Source organism: Oncorhynchus tshawytscha, unplaced genomic scaffold, assembly GCF_018296145.1.
Source record: "Oncorhynchus tshawytscha isolate Ot180627B unplaced genomic scaffold, Otsh_v2.0 Un_contig_4965_pilon_pilon, whole genome shotgun sequence".
Lineage (NCBI taxonomy): Eukaryota > Metazoa > Chordata > Actinopteri > Salmoniformes > Salmonidae > Oncorhynchus > Oncorhynchus tshawytscha.
In genome coordinates, this window is record NW_024609362.1 from 23,338 (window position 1) to 45,880 (window position 22,543).

The following is a 22,543-nucleotide window of genomic DNA, read 5'->3' on the forward strand; positions in this document are numbered from 1 at the left end:
AATATGAAATGACAAGACATTTCCAGTCTAGTAGATTTAGTGGTCTATAGGAAATGACAACACATTTAAAGTCTAGTAGATTTAGTTGTCTATAGGAAATGACACGACACTTAGCATCTAGTAGATGTAGTTATCTATAGGAATTGCCATCACATTTCCAGTCTAGTAGATTTAGTTGTCAATAGGAAATGACAATACATTTACAGTCTAGTAGATTTAGTTGTCAATAGGAAATGACAAGACATTTACAGTCTAGTAGATTTAGTTGTCTATAGGAAATGACAAGACATTTACAGTCTAGTAGATTTAGTTGTCTATAGGAATTGCCATCACATTTACAGTCTAGTAGATTTAGTTGTCTATAGGAAATGACAACACATTTACAGTCTAGTAGATTTAGTTGTCAATAGGAAATGACAACACATTTACAGTCTAGTAGCATTAGAGGTCTATAGGAAATGCCAAAATATTTAAAGTCTAGTAGATTTAGTTGTAAATATGAAATGACAAGACATTTACAGTCTAGTAGATTTAGTTGTCAATAGGAAATGACAAGACATTTACAGTCTAGTAGATTTAGTTGTCAATAGGAAATGACAACACATTTACAGTCTAGTAGATTTAGTTGTCAATAGGAAATGACAAGACATTTACAGTCTAGTAGATTTAGTTGTCTATAGGAAATGACAACACATTTACAGTCTAGATTTAGATTAGGAAATGACAACACATTTACAGTCTAGTAGATTTAGTTGTCTATAGGAAATGACAACACATTTACAGTCTAGTAGATTTAGTTGTCTTGGAAATGACAACACATTAGTCTAGTAGATTTAGTTGTCTATAGGAAATGACAACACATTTACAGTCTAGTAGATTTAGTTGTCTATAGGAAATGACAACACATTTACAGTCTAGTAGATTTAGTTGTCTATAGGAAATGACAACACATTTACAGTCTAGTAGATTTAGTTGTAAATAGGAAATGACAACACATTTACAGTCTAGTAGATTTAGTTGTCTATAGGAAATGACAACACATTTACAGTCTAGTAGATTTAGTTGTCTATAGGAAATGACAACACATTTACAGTCTAGTAGATTTAGTTGTCTATAGGAAAGATTTACAGTCTAGTAGATTTAGTTGTCTATAGGAAATGACAACACATTTACAGTCTAGTAGATTTAGTTGTCTATAGGAAATGACAACACATTTACAGTCTAGTAGATTTAGTTGTCAATAGGAAATGACAACACATTTACAGTCTAGTAGATTTAGTTGTCAATAGGAAATTCCAACACATTTACAGGTAGTAGATTTAGTTGTCTGTAGGAAATGACAACACATTTACAGTCTAGTAGATTTAGTTGTCAATAGGAAATGACAACACATTTACAGTCTAGTAGATTTATTAGGAAATACAGTCTAGTAGATTTAGTTGTCTATAGGAAATGACAACACATTTACAGTCTAGTAGATTTAGTTGTAGTTGTCTATAGGAAGTTGACAACACATTTACAGTCTAGTAGATTTAGTAGTCTATAGGAAATGACAACACATTTACAGTCTAGTAGATTTAGTTGTCAATAGGAAATGACAACACATTTACAGTCTAGTAGATTTAGTTGTCTATAGGAAATGACAACACATTTACAGTCTAGTAGATTTAGTTGTCAATAGGAAATGACAACACATTTACAGTCTAGTAGATTTAGTTGTCTATAGGAAATGACAACACATTTACAGTCTAGTAGATTTAGTTGTAAATATGAAATGACAAGACATTTACAGTCTAGTAGATTTAGTTGTCAATAGGAAATGACAACACATTTACAGTCTAGTAGATTTAGTTGTCTATAGGAAATGCCAACACATTTACAGTCTAGTAGATTTAGTTGTCAATAGGAAATGACAACACATTTACAGTCTAGTAGATTTAGTTGTCTATAGGAAATGACAACACATTTACAGTCTAGTAGATTTAGTTGTAAATATGAAATGACAAGACATTCTCAGTCTAGTAGATTTAAATGAAATTCCAACACATTTACAGTCTAGTAGATTTAGTTGTCTATAGGAAATGACAACACATTTACAGTCTAGTAGATTTAGTTGTCAATAGGAAATGACAAGACATTTACAGTCTAGTAGATTTAGTTGTCTATAGGAATTGCCATCACATTTACAGTCCAGTAGATTTAGTTGTCTATAGGAAATGACAACACATTTACAGTCTAGTAGATTTAGTTGTCAATAGGAAATGACAAGACATTTACAGTCTAGTAGATTTAGTTGTCTATAGGAAATGACAACACATTTACAGTCTAGTAGATTTAGTTGTCTATAGGAAATGACAACACATTTACAGTCTAGTAGATTTAGTTGTCAATAGGAAATGACAACACATTTACAGTCTAGTAGATTTAGTTGTCAATAGGAAATGACAACACATTTACAGTCTAGTAGATTTAGTTGTCTATAGGAAATGACAACACATTTACAGTCTAGTAGATTTAGTTGTAAATATGAAATGACAAGACATTTACAGTCTAGTAGATTTAGTTGTCAATAGGAAATGACAACACATTTACAGTCTAGTAGATTTAGAGGTCTATAGGAAATGCCAAAACATTTACAGTCTAGTAGATTTAGTTGTAAATATGAAATGACAAGACATTTACAGTCTAGTAGATTTAGTTGTCTGTAGGAAATGCCAACACATTTACAGTCTAGTAGATTTAGTTGTCAATAGGAAATTCCAACACATTTACAGTCTAGTAGATTTAGTTGTCAATAGGAAATGACAACACATTTACAGTCTAGTAGATTTAGTTGTCAATAGGAAATGACAACACATTTACAGTCTAGTAGATTTAGTTGTCTATAGGAAATGACAACACATTTACAGTCTAGTAGATTTAGTTGTCTATAGGAAATGACAACACATTTACAGTGTAGTAGATTTAGTTGTCTATAGGAAATGACAACACATTTACAGTCTAGTAGATTTAGTTGTCTATAGGAAATGACAACACATTTACAGTCTAGTAGATTTAGTTGTCTATAGGAAATGACAACACATTTACAGTCTAGTAGATTTAGTTGTAAATATGAAATGACAACACATTTACAGTCTAGTAGATTTAGTTGTCTATAGGAAATGCCAACACATTTACAGTCTAGTAGATTTAGTTGTCTATAGGAAATAACAACACATTTCCAGTCTAGTAGATTTAGTTGTCTGTAAGAAATGCCAACACATTTACAGTCTAGTAGATTTAGTTGTCAATAGGAAATTCCAACACATTTATATTGTAGTAGATTTAATTGTCTATAGGAAATGACAAGACATTTAACGTCTAGTAGAAATGACAACACATTTACAGTGTAGTAGATTTAGTTGTCTATAGGAAATGCCAAACACATTTAAAGTCTAGTAGATTTAGTTGTCTATAGGAAATGACAACACATTTACAGTGTAGTAGATTTAGTTGTCAATAGGAAATTCCAACACATTTACAGTCAAGTAGATTATGTTGTCTGTAGGAAATGTCAACACATTTCCAGTCTATTAGATTTAGTTGTCAATAGGAAATGACAAGACATTTCCAGTCTAGTAGATTTAGTGGTCTATAGGAAATGACAACACATTTAAAGTCTAGTAGATTTAGTTGTCTATAGGAAATGACACGACACTTAGCATCTAGTAGATGTAGTTATCTATAGGAATTGCCATCACATTTCCAGTCTAGTAGATTTAGTTTTCTGTATGACAACACATTTGCAGTCTAGTAGATTTAGTTGTCAATAGGAAATGACAACACATTTACAGTCTAGTAGATTTAGTTGTCAATAGGAAATGACAACACATTTACAGTGTAGTAGATTTAGTTGTAAATATGAAATGACAAGACACTTACAGTCTAGTAGATGTAGTTATCTATAGGAATTGCCATCACATTTACAGTCCAGTGGATTTAGTTGTCTATAGGAAATGACAACACATTTCCAGTCTAGTAGATTTAGTTGTCAATAGGAAATGACAACACATTTACAGTCTAGTAGATTTAGTTGTCTATAGGAAATGACAACACATTTACAGTCTAGTAGATTTAGTTGTCAATAGGAAATGACAAGACATTTACAGTCTAGTAGATTTAGTTGTCTATAGGAAATGACAATACATTTACAGTCTAGTAGATTTAGTTGTCAATAGGAAATGACAAGACATTTACAGTCTAGTAGATTTAGTTGTCAATAGGAAATGACAACACATTTACAGTGTAGTAGATTTTGTTGTAAATATGAAATGACAAGACATTTACAGTCTAGTAGATTTAGTTGTCTATAGGAAATTCCAACACATTTACAGTCGAGTAGATTTAGTTGTCTATAGGAAATAACAACACATTTCCAGTCTAGTAGATTTAGTTGTCAATAGGAAATGACAACACATTTACAGTCTAGTAGATTTAGTTGTCTATAGGAAATTAAAATACATTTAAAGTCTAGTAGATTTAGTTGTAAATATGAAATTCCAACACATTTCCAGTCTAGTAGATTTAGTTGTCTGTAGGAAATGACAATACATTTACAGTCTAGTAGATTTAGTTGTCAATAGGAAATGACAAGACATTTACAGTCTAGTAGATTTAGTTGTCTGTAGGAAATGCCAACACATTTACAGTCTAGTAGATTTAGTTGTCATTAGGAATTGCCATCACATTTACAGTCCAGTAGATTTAGTTGTCTATAGGAAATGACAACACATTTACAGTCTAGTAGATTTAGTTGTCTATAGGAAATGAAAAGACATTTATAGTCTAGTAGATTTAGTTGTCTATAGGAAATGACAACACATTTACAGTCTAGTAGATTTAGTTGTCTGTAGGAAATGCCAACACATTTACAGTCTAGTAGATTTAGTTGTCTATAGGAAATGACAACACATTTACAGTCTAGTAGATTTAGTTGTCTATAGGAAATGACAACACATTTACAGTCTAGTAGATTTAGTTGTCTATAGGAAATGACAACACATTTACAGTCTAGTAGATTTAGTTGTCTGTAGGAAATGCCAACACATTTACAGTCTAGTAGATTTAGTTGTAAATATGAAATGACAACACATTTACAGTGTAGTAGATTTAGTTGTCTATAGGAAATGACAACACATTTACAGTCTAGTAGATTTAGTTGTCTATAGGAAATAACAACACATTTACAGTCTAGTAGATTTAGTTGTCTGTAAGAAATGCCAACACATTTACAGTCTAGTAGATTTAGTTGTCAATAGGAAATGACAACACATTTCCAGTCTAGTAGATGTAGTTGTCTATAGGAATTGCCATCACATTTACAGTCCAGTAGATTTAGTTGTATATAGGAAATAACAACACATTTTCAGTCGAGAAGATTTAGTTGTCTATAGGAAATGCTGACAAATTTACAGTCTAGTAGATTTAGTGGTCTATAGGAAAGGCCAACACATTTACAGTCTAGTAGATTTAGTGATCTATAGGAAATGCCAACACATTTACAGTCTAGTAGATTTAGTTGTCTGTAGGAAATGACAACACATTTACCGTCTAGTAGATTTAGTTGTCAATAGGAAATGACAACACATTTACAGTCTAGTAGTAGGAAAGATTTAGTTAGTAGATTTAGTTGGAAATGACAAGACATTTACAGTCTAGTAGATTTCGTTTTCGATAGGAAATGACAACACATTTACAGTGATGTAGATTTAGTTGTAAATATGAAATGACAACACATTTACAGTCAATTAGATTTAGTTGTCAATAGGAAATGACAACACATTTACAGTCTAGTAGATTTAGTTGTCAATAGGAAATGACAAGACATTTACAGTCTAGTAGATTTAGTTGTCTAAAGGAAATGACAACACATTTACAGTCGAGTAGATTTAGTTGTCTATAGGAAATGACAACACATTTACAGTCTAGTAGATTTAGTTGTCAATAGGAAATGACAACACATTTACAGTCTAGTAGATTTAGTTGTCAATAGGAAATGCCAAAATATTTAAAGTCTAGTAGATTTAGCTGTAAATAGGAAATTCCAACACATTTACAGTCTAGTAGATTTAGTTGTCTATAGGAAATGACAACACATTTACAGTCTAGTAGATTTAGTTGTCTGTAGGAAATGACAACACATTTAAATTGTAGTAGATTTAATTGTCTATAGGAAATGACAAGACATTTACCGTCTAGTAGATTTAGTTGTCTATAGGAAATGACTTCACATTTTCAGTCGAGAAGATTTAGTTGTCTATTGGAAATGCTGACAAATTTACAGTCTAGTAGATTTAGTTGTCAATAGGAAATGACAACACATTTCCAGTCTAGTAGATTTAGTTGTCTGTAGGAAATGACAACACATTTACAGTCTAGTAGATTTAGTTGTCTATAGGAAATGACAAGACATTTACAGTCTAGTAGATTTAGTTGTCTATAGGAAATGACAACACATTTACAGTGTAGTAGATTTAGTTGTCTATAGGAAATGCCAACACATTTACAGTCTAGTAGATTTAGTTGTCAATAGGAAATGACAACACATTTACAGTCTAGTAGATTTAGTTGTAAATATGAAATGACAAGACATTTACAGTCTAGTAGATTTAGTTGTCAATAGGAAATGACAACACATTTACAGTCTAGTAGATTTAGTTGTCAATAGGAAATGACAAGACATTTACAGTCTAGTAGATTTAGTTGTCAATAGGAAATTCCAACACATTTACAGTCTAGTAGATTTAGTTGTCTGTAGGAAATGCCAACACATTTACAGTCTAGTAGATTTAGTTGTCAATAGGAAATAACAACACATTTACAGTCTAGTAGATTTAGTTGTCTATAGGAAATGCCAAAATATTTAAAGTCTAGTAGATTTAGTTGTAAATATGAAATGACAAGACATTTACAGTCTAGTAGATTTAGTTGTCTATAGGAAATGCCAACACATTTACAGTCCAGTAGATTTACATTTACAGTGACAAACACATTTACAGTAGATTTAGTTGTCAATAGGAAATGACAAGACATTTACAGTCTAGTAGATTTAGTTGTCTATAGGAAATGACAACACATTTACAGTCAGTAGTAGATTTAGTTGTCTATAGGAAATGACAACACATTTACAGTCTAGTAGATTTAGTTGTCTATAGGAAATGACAACACATTTACAGTGTAGTAGATTTAGTGTCAATAGGAAATGCCAACACATTTACAGTCTAGTAGATTTAGTTGTCTATAGGAAATGACAACACATTTACAGTCTAGTAGATTTAGTTGTCTCTAGGAAATGACAACACATTTACAGTCTAGTAGATTTAGTTGTCAATAGGAAATGACAACACATTTACAGTCTAGTAGATTTAGTTGTCTATAGGAATTGCCATCACATTTACAGTCTAGTAGATTTAGTTGTCTATAGGAAATGACAACACATTTACAGTCTAGTAGATTTAGTTGTCTATAGGAAATGACAACACATTTACAGTCTAGTAGATTTAGTTGTCTATAGGAAATGACAACACATTTACAGTCTAGTAGATTTAGTTGTCTGTAGGAAATGCCAACACATTTATAGTCTAGTAGATTTAGTAGTCTTTAGGAAATGACAACACATTTACAGTCTTGTAGATTTAGTTGTAAATATGAAATGACAAGACATTCACAGTCTAGTAGATTTAGTTGTCTATAGGAAATGACAACACATTTACAGTCTAGTAGATTTAGTTGTCTATAGGAAATGACAACACATTTACAGTCGAGTAGATTTAGTTGTCTACTGGAAATGCTGACAAATTTACAGTCTAGTAGATTTAGTAGTCTATAGGAAATGACAACACATTTACAGTGTAGTAGATTTAGTTGTCTATAGGAAATGCCAACACATTTACAGTCTAGTAGATTTAGTTGTCTATAGGAAATGACAACACATTTACAGTCTAGTAGATTTAGTTGTCAATAGGAAATGACAACACATTTACAGTCTAGTAGATTTAGTTGTCTATAGGAAATGACAACACATTTCCAGTCTAGTAGATTTAGTTGTCTGTAGGAAATTAAAATACATTTATAGTCTAGTAGATTTAGTTGTCAATAGGAAATGACAAGACATTTACAGTCTAGTAGATTTAGTTGTCTATAGGAAATGACAACACATTTACAGTGTAGTAGATTTAGTTGTCAATAGGAAATGACAACACATTTACAGTCTAGTAGATTTAGTTGTCTATAGGAAATGACAACACATTTACAGTCTAGTAGATTTAGTTGTCTATAGGAAATGACAACACATTTACAGTCTAGTAGATTTAGTTGTCAATAGGAAATGACAACACATTTACAGTCTAGTAGATTTAGTTGTCTATAGGAAATGACAACACATTTCCAGTCTAGTAGATTTAGTTGTAAATATAAAATGACAAGACATTTACAGTCTAGTAGATTTAGTTGTCAATAGGAATTGCCATCACATTTACAGTCCAGTAGATTTAGTTGTCTATAGGAAATGACAACACATTTACAGTCTAGTAGATTTAGTTGTCAATAGGAAATGACAAGACATTTACAGTCTAGTAGATTTAGTTGTCTATAGGAAATGACAACACATTTACAGTCTAGTAGATTTAGTTGTCTGTAGGAAATGCCAACACATTTACAGTCTAGTAGATTTAGTTGTCTGTAGGAAAGACAACACATTTACAGTCAGTTGTTGTAGTAGAGTTAGTAGTTGAAATAGGAAATGACAACACATTTACAGTCTAGTAGATTTAGTTGTCTATAGGAAATGACAACACATTTACAGTCTAGTAGATTTAGTTGTCTATAGGAAATGCCAACACATTTACAGTCTAGTAGATTTAGTTGTCAATAGGAAATGACAACACATTTACAGTCTAGTAGATTTAGTTGTCTATAGGAAATGACAACACATTTACAGTCTAGTAGATTTAGTTGTATATAGGAAATAACAACACATTTACAGTCTAGTAGATTTAGTTGTCTCTTGGAAATGCTGACAAATTTACAGTCTAGTAGATTTAGTGGTCTATAGGAAATGCCAACACATTTACAGTCTAGTAGATTTAGTTGTCTATAGGAAATGACAACACATTTACAGTCTAGTAGATTTAGTTGTCTATAGGAAATGACAACACATTTACAGTCTAGTAGATTTAGTTGTAAATATGAAATGACAAGACATTTACAGTCTAGTAGATTTAGTTGTCTGTAGGAAATGCCAACACATTTACAGTCTAGTAGATTTAGTTGTCTATAGGAAATAACAACACATTTCCAGTCTAGTAGATTTAGTTGTCTATAGGAAATGACAACACATTTACAGTCTAGTAGATTTAGTTGTCTATAGGAAATGACAACACATTTACAGTCTAGTAGATTTAGTTGTCTATAGGAAATGACAACACATTTACAGTCTAGTAGATTTAGTTGTCTATAGGAAATGACAACACATTTACAGTCTAGTAGATTTAGTTGTCAATAGGAAATGACAAGACATTTACAGTCTAGTAGATGTAGTTATCTATAGGAATTGCCATCACATTTCCAGTCTAGTAGATTTAGTTTTCTGTAGGAAATGAAAAGACATTTATAGTCTAGTAGATTTAGTTGTCAATAGGAAATGACAACACATTTACAGTGTAGTAGATTTAGTTGTCAATAGGAAATGACAAGACATTTACAGTGTAGTAGATTTAGTTGTCAATAGGAAATGACAAGACATTTACAGTCTAGTAGATTTAGTTGTCAATAGGAAATGACAAGACACTTAGAGTCTAGTAGATGTAGTTGTCTATAGGAATTGCCATCACATTTACAGTCCAGTAGATTTAGTTGTATATAGGAAATAACAACACATTTTCAGTCGAGAAGATTTAGTTGTCTCATGGAAATGCTGACAAATTTACAGTCTAGTAGATTTAGTGGTCTATAGGAAATGCCAACACATTTACAGTCTAGTAGATTTAGTTGTCTATAGGAAATGACAACACATTTACAGTCTAGTAGATTTAGTTGTCAATAGGAAATGACAACACATTTACAGTGTAGTAGATTTAGTTGTCAATAGGAAATGACAAGACATTAATCAGTCTAGTAGATTTAGTTGTCTATAGGAAATTCCAACACATTTACAGTCGAGTAGATTTAGTTGTCAATAGGAAATGACAAGACACTTAGAGTCTAGTAGATGTAGTTGTCTATAGGAATTGCCATCACATTTACAGTCCAGTAGATTTAGTTGTCTATAGGAAATGACAACAGATTTACATTGTAGTAGATTTGGTTGTCTATAGGAAATGACAACACATTTACAGTCTAGTAGATTTAGAGGTCTATAGGAAATGCAAACACATTTACAGTCTAGTAGATTTAGAGGTCTATAGGAAAGGCCAACACATTTACAGTCTAGTAGATTTAGTTGTGAATAGGAAATGCCAACACATTTATCGTCTAGTAGATTTTATTTTTTATTTTATTTTTATTTCATTTACAGTCAGGTAGTGAGATTTCAGTCTAGTAGACCTGGCCAAGATAAAGATAAGTGTGAGCAGACAACAAAGAGTTACACATGGAGTAAACAATTACACAGTTAACACAGTAGAAAACAAAGGGGGAGTCTATATACAATGTGTGCAAAAGGCAAATAATTTACACAATTTTGTCTATAGATTAACACTGGAGTGATGAATGATCAGATTGCAAAAAGCAGAAAAGTAAATAAATAAAAACAGTATGGGGATGATGTAGGTGAAAAAGGGTGGGCTATTTACCAGTTGTCTGTAGGAAATGAAAACACATTTTCAATCGAGAAGATGTAGTTGTCTATTGGAAATGCTGACAAATTTACAGTTTAGTAGATTGAGTGGTCTATAGGAAATGACAACACATTTACAGTCTAGTAGATTTAGTTGTCTATAGGAAATGCCAACACATTTACAGTCTAGTAGATTTAGTTGTAAATATGAAATGACAAGACATTTACAGTCTAGTAGATTTAGTTGTCTATAGGAAATGACAACACATTTCCAGTCTAGTAGATTTAGTTGTCTGTAAGAAATGCCAACACATTTACAGTCTAGTAGATTTAGTTGTCAATAGGAAATTCCAACACATTTATTTTGTAGTAGATTTAATTGTCTATAGGAAATGACAAGACATTTACAGTCTAGTAGATTTAGTTGTATATTGGAAATGCTGACATATTTTCAGTCTAGTAGATTTAGTTGTCTGTAGGAAATGCCAACACATTTAGAGTCTAGTAGATTTAGTGCTCAATAGGAAATGCCAACACATTTACAGTCTAGTAGATTTAGTTGTCTATAGGAATTGCCATCACATTAATCGTCTAGTAGATTTAGTTGTCTGTAGGAAATGACAACACATTTTCAGTCTAGTAGATTTGGTATTCTATATGAAATGACAAGACATTTACAATCTAGTAGATTTAGTTGTCTATAGGAAATGACAACACATTTACAGTCTAGTAGATTTAGTTGTCTGTAGGAAATGCCAACACATTTACAGTCTAGGAGATTTAGTTGTCTATAGGATATAACAACACATTTCCAGTCTAGTAGATTTAGTTGTCTGTAGGAAATGACAACACATTTAAATTGTAGTAGATTTAATATTCTATAGGAAATGACAGGACATTTACAGTCTAGTAGATTTAGTAGTCTATAGGAAATGACAACACATTTACATTGTGGTAGATTCAGTTGTCTATAGGAAATGCCAACACATTTAGAGTCTAGTAGATTTAGTGCTCAATAGGAAATGCCAACACATTTACAGTCTAGTAGATTTAGTTGTAAATATGAAATGACAAGACATTTACAGTCTAGTAGATTTAGTTGTCTATAGGAATTGCCATCACATTTACAGTCTAGTAGATTTAGTTGTCAATAGGAAATGACAACACATTTACAGTCTAGTAGATTTAGTTGTCTATAGGAAATGACAACACATTTTCAGTCTAGTAGATTTAGTTGTCTATAGGAAATGACAACACATTTACAGTGTAGTAGATTTAGTTGTCTGTAGGAAATACCAACACATTTACAGTCTAGTAGATTTAGTTGTCTATAGGAAATGCTGAGCGTTTACAGTCTAGTAGATTTAGTAGTCTATTGGAAATGCCAACACATTTACAGTCCAGTAGATTTAGTTGTAAATATGAAATGACAAGACATTTACAGTCTAGTAGATTTAGTTGTCTGTAGGAAAAGAAAATACATTTGTAGTCTAGTAGAGTTAGTAATCAATAGAAATGACAAAACATTTACAGTCTAGTAGATTTAGTTGAAAATATGAAATGATAAGACATTTACAGTCTAGTAGATTTAGTTGTAAATATGAAATGATAAGACATTTACAGTCTAGTAGATTTAGTAGTCTATAGGAAATGGCAAGACATTTAGCGTCTAGTAGATTTAGTTGTCTATAGGAAATGACAACACATTTTCAGTCGAGAAGATTTAGTTGTCTATTGGAAATGCTGACAAATTTACAGTCTAGTAGATTTAGTGGTCTATAGGAAATGCCAACACATTTACAGTCTAGTAGATTTAGTTGTCTATAGGAAATGACAAGACATTTACAGTCTAGTAGATTTAGTTGTCTATAGGAAATGACAACACATTTACAGTCTAGTAGATTTAGTTGTCTATAGGAAATGCCAACACATTTACAGTCTAGTAGATTTAGTTGTCTATTGGAAATGCTGACAAATTTACAGTCTAGTAGATTTAGTAGTCTATAGGAAATGACAACACATTTACAGTCTAGTAGATTTAGTTGTCTATAGGAAATGCAAAACATTTACAGTCTAGTAGATTTAGTTGTCTATAGGAAATGCTGAGCGTTTACAGTCTAGTAGATTTAGTTGTCTATAGGAAATGCTGAGCGTTTACAGTCTAGTAGATTTAGTTGTCTATAGGAAATGCTGAGCGTTTACAGTCTAGTAGATTTAGTTGTCTATAGGAAATGCTGAAGGTTGAAATCATTACTAGCAAATCTTAAGAAGTCACTTTCAAGTTATCCCAAGTTTATTTATTTACATAACAAAACTTTTTAACAAAACTTTTTTTTGAGGTCACTCTTTTTTCGATGGGTTTTCATTGGGATTCCAGATTTCTAAGGGGCAGGCTTGCAGTTCCTATCGCTTCCACTGGATGTCAACAGTCTTTAGAAACGGGTTGAGGTTTCTCCTTTGAGAAATGAAGAAGTAACACTGTTCAGAATGAGGATCGAGGGAAGTGTACGAGTGACCTGAACAGCAGGCTCCACTTTCTTGTTCTCCTGCATTGAACACAGTTTATCCCGTCTTAAATCCCATATTAAATTTGATCGATTATTTACCTAAAAAAATATCCGAAGTTGTATCAGGAAAGTTGCTTGAAATGTTTGGACAAAGATTAAGGGTAACTTTGGAAATGTTTTGTAGTCATGTCGCGCGTTTTGGAACCAGTGTTTTTCAGAATCAAACGCGCCAAATAAATGGACATTTTGGATATATATCAACGGAATTAATCGAACAAAAGGACAATTTGTGATGTTTATGGGACATATTGGAGTGCCAAAAGAGGAAGATATTCAAAGGTAAGGCATGAAATATATCTTTATTTCTATGTTTTGTGTCGCGCCTGGCGGGTTGTTCGTGGAGGTGCTATACTCAGATACACAGTAGACTTTTGCTGTAAAGCCTTTTCAAAATCTGACATGCTGGCTGGATTCACATGTATTGTATGTGTGATTTCATGAAGATTTTAATTTTTATTGTAATTTATTTGAATTTGGCGCCCTGCATTTTCACTGGATGTTTGCCAGGTGGGACGCTACCGTCCCACATATCCCAGAGAATTTAATCCAGCCGCTTTGTCAGATTTCAAAAAGCTTTTATGGCGAAAGCATACCATGCGATTATCTGAGAACAGCGCCCCGCACACGAAAGCATTACATACCTTAAGGGAACATTTTGACATTTCGTGTACGGTTAGTGAGAAAGTCCACATTGGAAATGTACGGTCCCTTACTAGACGTCCGAAAACGTTTGTAAAATTCGCAGACGGCGTCGGGCCGAGCGGCAGGGCCGGACCTACCGGGAAGTCATCTAATGAACTTTGTCGGACATTCGGTTTCCGTTTTATAAAATAATCAAATTTTGGTCATTTTTCCGCTGTTCCGGAAAATCCCACAAGAGGGCATAAGCAATCATATTGCAATTGGACAAAACATCACGAATCACGACAGGGCCTTATCTCGAAAACGGAAAATATTTCGAAGCCGAAACTCGGTGAGCGTAGGTTTGGCATAATGGGCAGTTGGCCCCGAACAAGATGGCGTCTAGGCCTCAACGGTTTTTGAGTTATGGCCATTATTCTGGGATTAAAGGTCCAAAATGAAAATAGAGATATTATTTTTCCACTTCACGTCAAAGTCAAGGAGCCTCCGGTGTCAATAAAAAAAAGAACAAACCATTTATCTATCGTCATTTAAGAGAAATCATACAATGACAGATTGGTGATGTTCAAAGATAGGTGTTTTTTTTCAACAGTTACAGATCCAGTTGCAGGGTGTTCATACAAATCTTTTTAAAGTGTGCTGCGGAGCTCTGCGAGATTTCTGTGATTTTCTATGATTTTCTGAAATATCACACACTCACTAAACCCTCCGTAAATAACTCAGTTCTTAACGTAAAGACTTAAAAGTCAGGATTCTGTAAAGGCATACCCCAATCAGGATATGAATTTATTTATAGCTTCCTGTCCCAACCGGAAGTGCCTTAAATGGTGTCACAGTGGCAGTTTCCAAGGGTTAAAAAGGTCAGATCTTTCCAAAACTTCATATGTGTGATTAGGCAGCCCCCATAAACTGTAAGTCAGTTATTTCTCCCAACAGATAGGCCGTGCCGAGTTCAACGAGATATCCCGCTTGACCGTAGCTCGCTCGGTCTAAGCGCAGCGACTATTGGAATAGTAGGCCCAAAATGAAGCCTACCCCACAACGTCATTTGCTTTTGGGTGACAGTGAGAGAACCGTTAGGGTGAGAAGCACAATTCGACCTCGGCCTGCAGTTTCTCGCCTATCCCTTCTTTAGCTTTTTCTCTTTTCTTCCACTTTCTCACCCTGCTGCCTTTTGTCGTGTTTGCAGTGCTGGGTAACCGTCTGCAGTGGCTCAGTCTCCCAGCTGATACAGGTAGTTCTCACCGTCTTCTGGGAGTCCTCCTTTAAGCCATTCACAAGGTACACCTTCAACAGATGGCTGTAGGCCTCTTCTCCTGGCCTCAACCCACTGTTTAGACGGAAGAGGGTCTCCAGCCTCATTCGATAGTCTTCCAGACACTCTTCTTTTGAAAGCAACCCTGGATGGCTGGCCAATCAGTCTTTGGAGGATACATGTCCTTTAATCTGTTTCCCAAAACAGTGAGTTGAAGCTAGTATGCACCATCTGGTAACCATTGGTGAATTAGATCGTAGTCGCCCTCCACGTCCATCCACTGCAGTCCCATTTTCTTCCTGAAGATGTGGTCTACCTCAGCCGTGGATGGTTTATACTGTCTGCAGAGGAGATTTATGTCGGTTACAAACTTCACCACATTTTTTCTGGCTCCTTTGTGATGTCAGCGATTTTGCCAGGTTTTCTGGATCCACACCTCTGGTCTCCAGTCATCTCCTGTCGCCCCTGGTCATGGCTGTGGGTTGAGGAACAGCACCGGGGGAGCCTGTCTTCAGTCTTGTTTCGGAAAGGGTTATAGTCTCGTTTTAACATAGTTTGTGAAGGTTGTTTGGGTTCATGCTTTTTTCTGGTTTTCCTCCTTGTCCATGGGGGTCCGTTTCACTGGAGTTGGAGGGGTGTAGAGGGGAGATGGGGAGAGAACTCCCATTCAACCTCCTTTTCTTCTTCTTTCTCTGAACTGGAGGGAATCTTCATCTCAGCAGCCTTCTGTATCAGAGGTATTGGGTACAAGGGTTCTTTGTTGGTCTGACCACTGTGGCTGCAGCTGTTTCTTTTTGAGGGACAACAACTTGAGAGGGAGCTGAGGGTGCGGGAGGGTGTTGGTGGTGCCTGTGGTGGAGCCTGCAGTGGAGCCTGTCGTGGTGCCTTGTGGTGGAGCATGTGGTGGTGCCTATGGTGGAGCCTGTGGTGGAGCTTGTTGTGGAGCCTGTGGTGGTTGATAGAAAGGGGGCAATAGGGCGAGGGAAAGTCTTCCTTATTTTATTTTGTCGTTTAGTAGTGTCACTGTTGGTTGTGAGCTCATTCTCGGTAATCTTTACCATTATGTTTTTACACTGTTTATCATATCGTCTCTCTGCTTCTCTTTCCCACTTTTCTAAAACTACCTCAGTCAACTGTCACTGTTCCCTTTAACTTTCCATTCTTCCTGTCATAGTCTTCTAGTTTAACTCAATGTGGCTTTTATTGGAACATCAGCTAAAAGAACAGGATGGATTGAAGAACTCTCAGAGGCTCCTTGTCTTATGCCGTGAGACCAAGTTACTCAGAAGCAAAGATGATTGGAAACAATACAGGACTATTCTGTTCCTCAAGTTCACCTCCCAAGTCGCCAAGAATGTCCTTGACTACACGCCTAGACCAGGTGCTGGGAGCAGAAAGGGAACCATTCCTTTACAGAAGCACAGCATTGGTAGAATATAAATGTCTTACTATTGTTAAGCATATAATTGTTAACTATTAATATTTAACAAATCAGGTTAACACCTTTTAGGGATAGAGAGCAGCATTTTCACTTTGGATGAATTGAGTGCCCATAGTGAACTGCCTCCTACTCTGTCCCAGATGCTAATATATGCATATTATTATTACGATTTGATAGAAAACACTCTGAAGTTTCTAAAACTGTTTGAATTATGTCTGTGAGTATAACAGAACTCATAGCGCAGGCAAACTTCCAAACAGGAAGTGGAAATTCTGGGGCTGATTGATTTTCAACTCATCACCTTTTCACATCCCTGTAAGATATGGATCTGTTCGCACTTCCTACGCCTTCCACTAGATGTCAACAGTCAGTAGAACGTGAAATTAAGCCGCTAGTGTGATGTGGGACTTGATGGCAGCTATTTGAGTCAGTGGTCTGGCAGAATGCCAATTCCTGGTTATGCACAGTACTCACGATATCATCTTGTGTTCCATTACTCTGTAGACAAAAACAAATGCTCCGGTTGGAACGTTATTGGATATATATGATAATAACATCTTGAAGATTGATTCTCTACGTAGTTTGACCAGTTTATTCGACCTGGAATATAACTTTTTGTAGTTTTTGTCCGAGTTCGCCTGGTCCAGCGCCTGCTTTTGGACATGTGAACTAAACGTGCTAGCAAACGCAGCTAATTGAACACTAGTAATGGACATTATCGAACAAAACAACAATTTATTGCGGAACTAGGATTCCTTGCACTGCATTCTGATGAAATATGATCAAAGGTAAGGGAATATTTATGATGTAATTTCGTATTTCTGTTGACTCCAACATGACGGAGAAATATTTACGTCTGAGCGCCGTCTCAGATTATTGCATGGTATGCTTTTTTCGTAACGTTTAAAAAAAAATCTGACACAGCGGTTGCATTAATTAAGAACCAGTGTATTTTTAATTATATCTAAAACATGAATCTTTCGTCAAAGTTTATGATGAGTATTTCTGTTATATGACGTGGCTCTCTGTAATTACTCCGGATATTTTGGAGGCATTTCTGAACATGGCAACAATGTAAACCGTGATTTGTGGATATAAATATGCATTTTATCGAACAAAACATAAATATATTGTGTAATATGATGTCATATGAGTGTCATCTGATGAAGATTATCAAAGGTTAGTGATTAATTGTATCTCTAATTCTGCTTTTGTGACTCTTTGGCTGGGAAAAATGTTTTTTTGGATTTGGTGGTGATGTAACATAAATATATGTTGTGTTTTCACTGTAAAACATTTTAAAAATCGGACACGATGGGTAGATGAACAAGATGTGTGTTTTCATTTGCTGTATTGGACTTGTTAATAATGTGTGAAAGTTAAATATTTCTAAAACATATTTTAGAATTTCCCACGCTGCCTTTTCAGCAGAATGTTGCGTGTCCTAGACAGGAACCTGTGTCCTAGACAGGTTAACCTCACTAGGGTAGGGGGCATTTTTCTCACCTCCGGATGAAAAACGTGCCCAAAGTAAACTGCCTGCAACTCAGACCCAGAAGCTAGGATATGCATATAATTGGTAGATTTGGGTAGAAAACACTCTAAAGTTTCCAAAACTGTTAAAATAATGTCTCTTTCCTACTAAGAAGCCACCAGTCCCGGTTGATATATTATCGAATAGATATTTGAAAAACACCTTGAGGATTGATTATAACCAACGTTTGCCATGTTTCTGTCGATATTATGTCGTGACTGCAAATTCCGGTCGATTTCTCAGCCAAACGTGCAGAACAAACGGAGCTATTTCGCCTACAAAAATAATATTTTGGGAAAAAAGGAACATTTGCTATCTAACTGGGAGTCTCGTGAGTGAAAACATCCGAAGCTCATCAAAGGTGCTGTCACGCCCTGGTCGAAGTATTTTGTGTTTATCTTCATTTATTTGGTCAGGCCAGGGTGTGGCATGGGTTTTTGTATGTGGTGTGTATGTATTGGGATTGTAGCTTAGTGGGGTGTTCTAGTTAGGTCTATTGCTGTCTGAAGTGGTTCTCAATCAGAGGCAGGTGTTTATCGTTGTCTCTGATTGGGAACCATATTTAGGCAGCCATATTCTTTGAGTTTGTCGTGGGTGATTGTCCTTAGTGTCCTTGTTCCTGTCTTTGTTAGTTTACACTAGTATAGGCTGTTTCGGTTTTCGTTATGTTCTTTGTTTTTGTAGTGTTTATCATTGATTCGTGTTTTACGTTTGTTCATTAAACATGGATCGCAATCTACATGCTGCATTTTGGTCCGACTCTCCTTCACACCTAGAAAACCGTTACAGGTAAACGATTTAATTTAATTGCTTTTCTGATTTTCGTGACCAGATTGCCTGCTGCTAGCTAGGAATAATGCTATGCTAGGCTATCAATAAACTTACACAAATGCTTGTCTTGCTTTGGCTGTAAACCATATTTTCAAAATCTGAGATGACAGGGTGATTAACAAAAGGCTAAGCTGTGTCTCAATATATTTCACTTATGATTTCATGAATAGGAATATTTTCTACGAAGATTTATGTCCGTTGCGTTATGCTAATTAGTGTCAGTTGATGACAACGCTCCCGGACCCGGGAGTACCAACAAGTTAAACCTAATCAACACAGTCTACAAGCATCGTACCTTAAAGCAACCAACATTAAAACATTCTAAACCATTTTACTGCATTACTTGAATCACCTTTTAATATCTCCAGGGCTCTCCAGAGGTCTGGTCTGGTGAGGTCTGCACAACGCATCACCGGGGCAACTTCCTGCCCTCCAGGACACCTACACCACCCGATGTCACAAGAAGGCAAAAAGGATCATCAAGGACCATAACCACCCGAGCCACTGCCTGTTCACCCTGCTATCATCAAGAAGGTGAGGTCAGTATAGGTGCATCAAAGCTGGGACAGAGAAATTGAAAAACAGCTCCTGTCTCAGGGCCATCAGATTGTTAAACAACCACCACTAGCACAGAGAGGTGGCTGCCTACCTACAGACTTGATATCATTGGCCTCTTTAATAAATGGAACAGAAGTCACTTTAATAATGCCACTTTAAGAATGTTTACATATCTCACATGTATATACTGTATCTTTCACTAAATATTTAAAATAATATATTACTATCTATTCTTTACTATCTATTGCATCTTAGCCGCTCTGTCACTGCTCATCCTTATATTGTATACTTATATATTCTTATCCCATTCCTTTATAAGACTGTGTGTATTAGGTTTCGTTGTGGAATTGTTAGATATTAGCTGTTAGATACTGCTGCACTGTCATTATCCTCTAATAGTTGCCCCCAGCAACATACACACCCATATGCTCTGCTCACTATCACACACACCCTTACCGTATGGTGTGTATTGAAGTATTCTGTCAGTCAGAGCATCAGTGATGTCATTGTGGCTCAGGCTGAGAGAGAGAGAGAGAGAGAGACAGAGAGAGAGAGAGAGAGAGAGAGAGAGAGAGAGAGAGAGAGAGAGAGAGAGAGAGAGAGAGAGAGAGAGAGAGAGAGAGAGAGAGAGAGAGAGAGAGAGAGAGAGAGAGAGAGAGAGAGAGAGAGAGAGAGAGAGAGAGAGAGAGAGAGAGAGAGAGAGAGAGAGAATGGCCCCAGTTGGTCCCCAAAAGTATAGTTAAACAAGTCCACACACACAGTGCAAGCCACTCACTCCAGGACTTGTACTTTATGCAAGTGTGTGTGATCAGAGGCTGTAGCTGGTGGTCTGTGAGTTGACAGTGGCTGAGGTCCAGTTCTGACAGACCCTCTGAGTGTTCCAAAACCAGGGCCAGAGATCCACAGGCCTTCTGGTCCAGCCTGGTCTCACTGAGGTCCAGCTCCCCACCCAGGGCTCTGCACAGGGACTCTGCATGCCTCTTCAATCCCCTCACACACAAGGTCCAGCAGCTGAAGTAGCAGAGCTTTGCTGGGGCTGAGAGGACAAGAAGCAGAGACAACATTATGACACAGAGTAGGTCTAACTCCTACTGATTAACTAGTTGGTCAAATGATTGTCTTTGTGTGTCTAACCTCAGCTTGACAATATGCAGGATGGGAAGCAGCTCCCTCAGTGATCTGTCCTCCACCTCACATTCTCTTAGGATGAGCTGGACCTGGTTCTGAACCAACTGGGTGCTGTGTTGGTTCTGCTTCAGAACAGAGTTGATGGCCCTGCAGTGGTCAGTAGTCAGACACAGAGCCTCCCCTGGTCCTGAGCTGACAGGTCCACAGAGGAGGAGCAGGAGAAGTCCAGTCTGTAGTGCAGAGACCTCAGCAGCCATAATGCTGTTGGTAGTGGTGGCGCCCCCTGCTGGATCTGAGAGGCACCACAGCACTGGAGGAAACTCAGCAGTAACCTCCTGTCAACACTACAGAGAGAGAGAGAGAGAAACAGAGAAAGAGGGTGTGAGAGAGAGATACTTATTTACACACCATCACACATTAAAACACTGATAAACACACTACAACTCTATTTATCTCCCCTTCAATTTCACCCCTAGCTGAGGTTAAGGTTAGTGCATTACAGGGTTTCATCAACATTCAGGCTCTAAATTAATAAATATAATTTTCTGCAATTCTCCATCATTTTACACGACTGGAGACATTACAATAATTATATATTATATATTTCTATAATAATATATGATATTTTTTTAAATCCCACAAAAAATCCCAAGATGCTCTGACACCAGAACAATAAAACGAATGACCAGTGTCTTAAATGCAACCAATAACACAGGCCAATGAAAGTAGTGGATACACAGATTGTAGGCCAACAATATAGGGAGGAAATTAGAGTCAACCAACTCTCCAGTGGCAAATAGTTTTGCCGTTCCAACTATCTAAATAGGGGTGTTCATTAACAACCATACTGACAGCCACAACTCAATCAGCTGTTCATTAACTTCTTGGGGCTTGCGTCTTGGGCAAAAAACAGGGAAACTTAGCCAAAATATTTCAAACTACTTTTGTAATACAACTTTAGGTATTTTTAAATGTTAATAATCGATCAAATTGTAGACGGGGCAATCTGTTTTCAATACAGGAAGTAAACAAACCATGCTCCTTTTCACGTCTTGTGCAACTCTCAACAGTGTTACGTAGTTCCTAGATGGCCTTCTTCTTTGTTGCACAAATGAATAACCTCAACCAAATTCCAAAGCCTGGTGACATCCAGGGGAAGCGGTAGGAACTGAAAACAGGTTCCTAAGAAATATCCCATTGACAACTCAGGGAACAGATAGAGGCCAAAACATTTTATTCTGAACAGTTAGTCCTCGGGGTTTTGCCTGCTACATAAGTTCTGTTATACTCACAGACATAATTCAAACAGTTTTAGAAACTTCAGAGTGTTTTCTATCAAAATCAACTAATAATATGCATATCTTATATTCCTGGCATGAGTAGCAGGAAGTTGAAATTATCCAAAAGTGAAAATGCTGCCCCCTATACCTTAAAAGGTTAAACATTTAATTAAACAAAACTTTCTATTTTTTAAATCCTAAAACACCAAATTATTTTATAATAACAGTGCATGATAATTCTTCACGTTTTTCTTTCTCTAGTAAATAACTTTCTCTAGTAAATAAATATAGTCCCCTGCTAAATATAGTTCCCTATGGTATGCAGGCAGGGGGGCTGGTCAGTGGCCCCTGCCATTCTTGGGATGGCTCTGCCGTTCCAACAACCTCCCTCCCTCCTGTCCTCTTGCCTTGTGGAAGTGTAGGAGTAGCTGGTTGTGAGATACTACGTGAATGAATGAAAAGCCTTGCTTTCTATGAGACTGCTGGCTACTGCT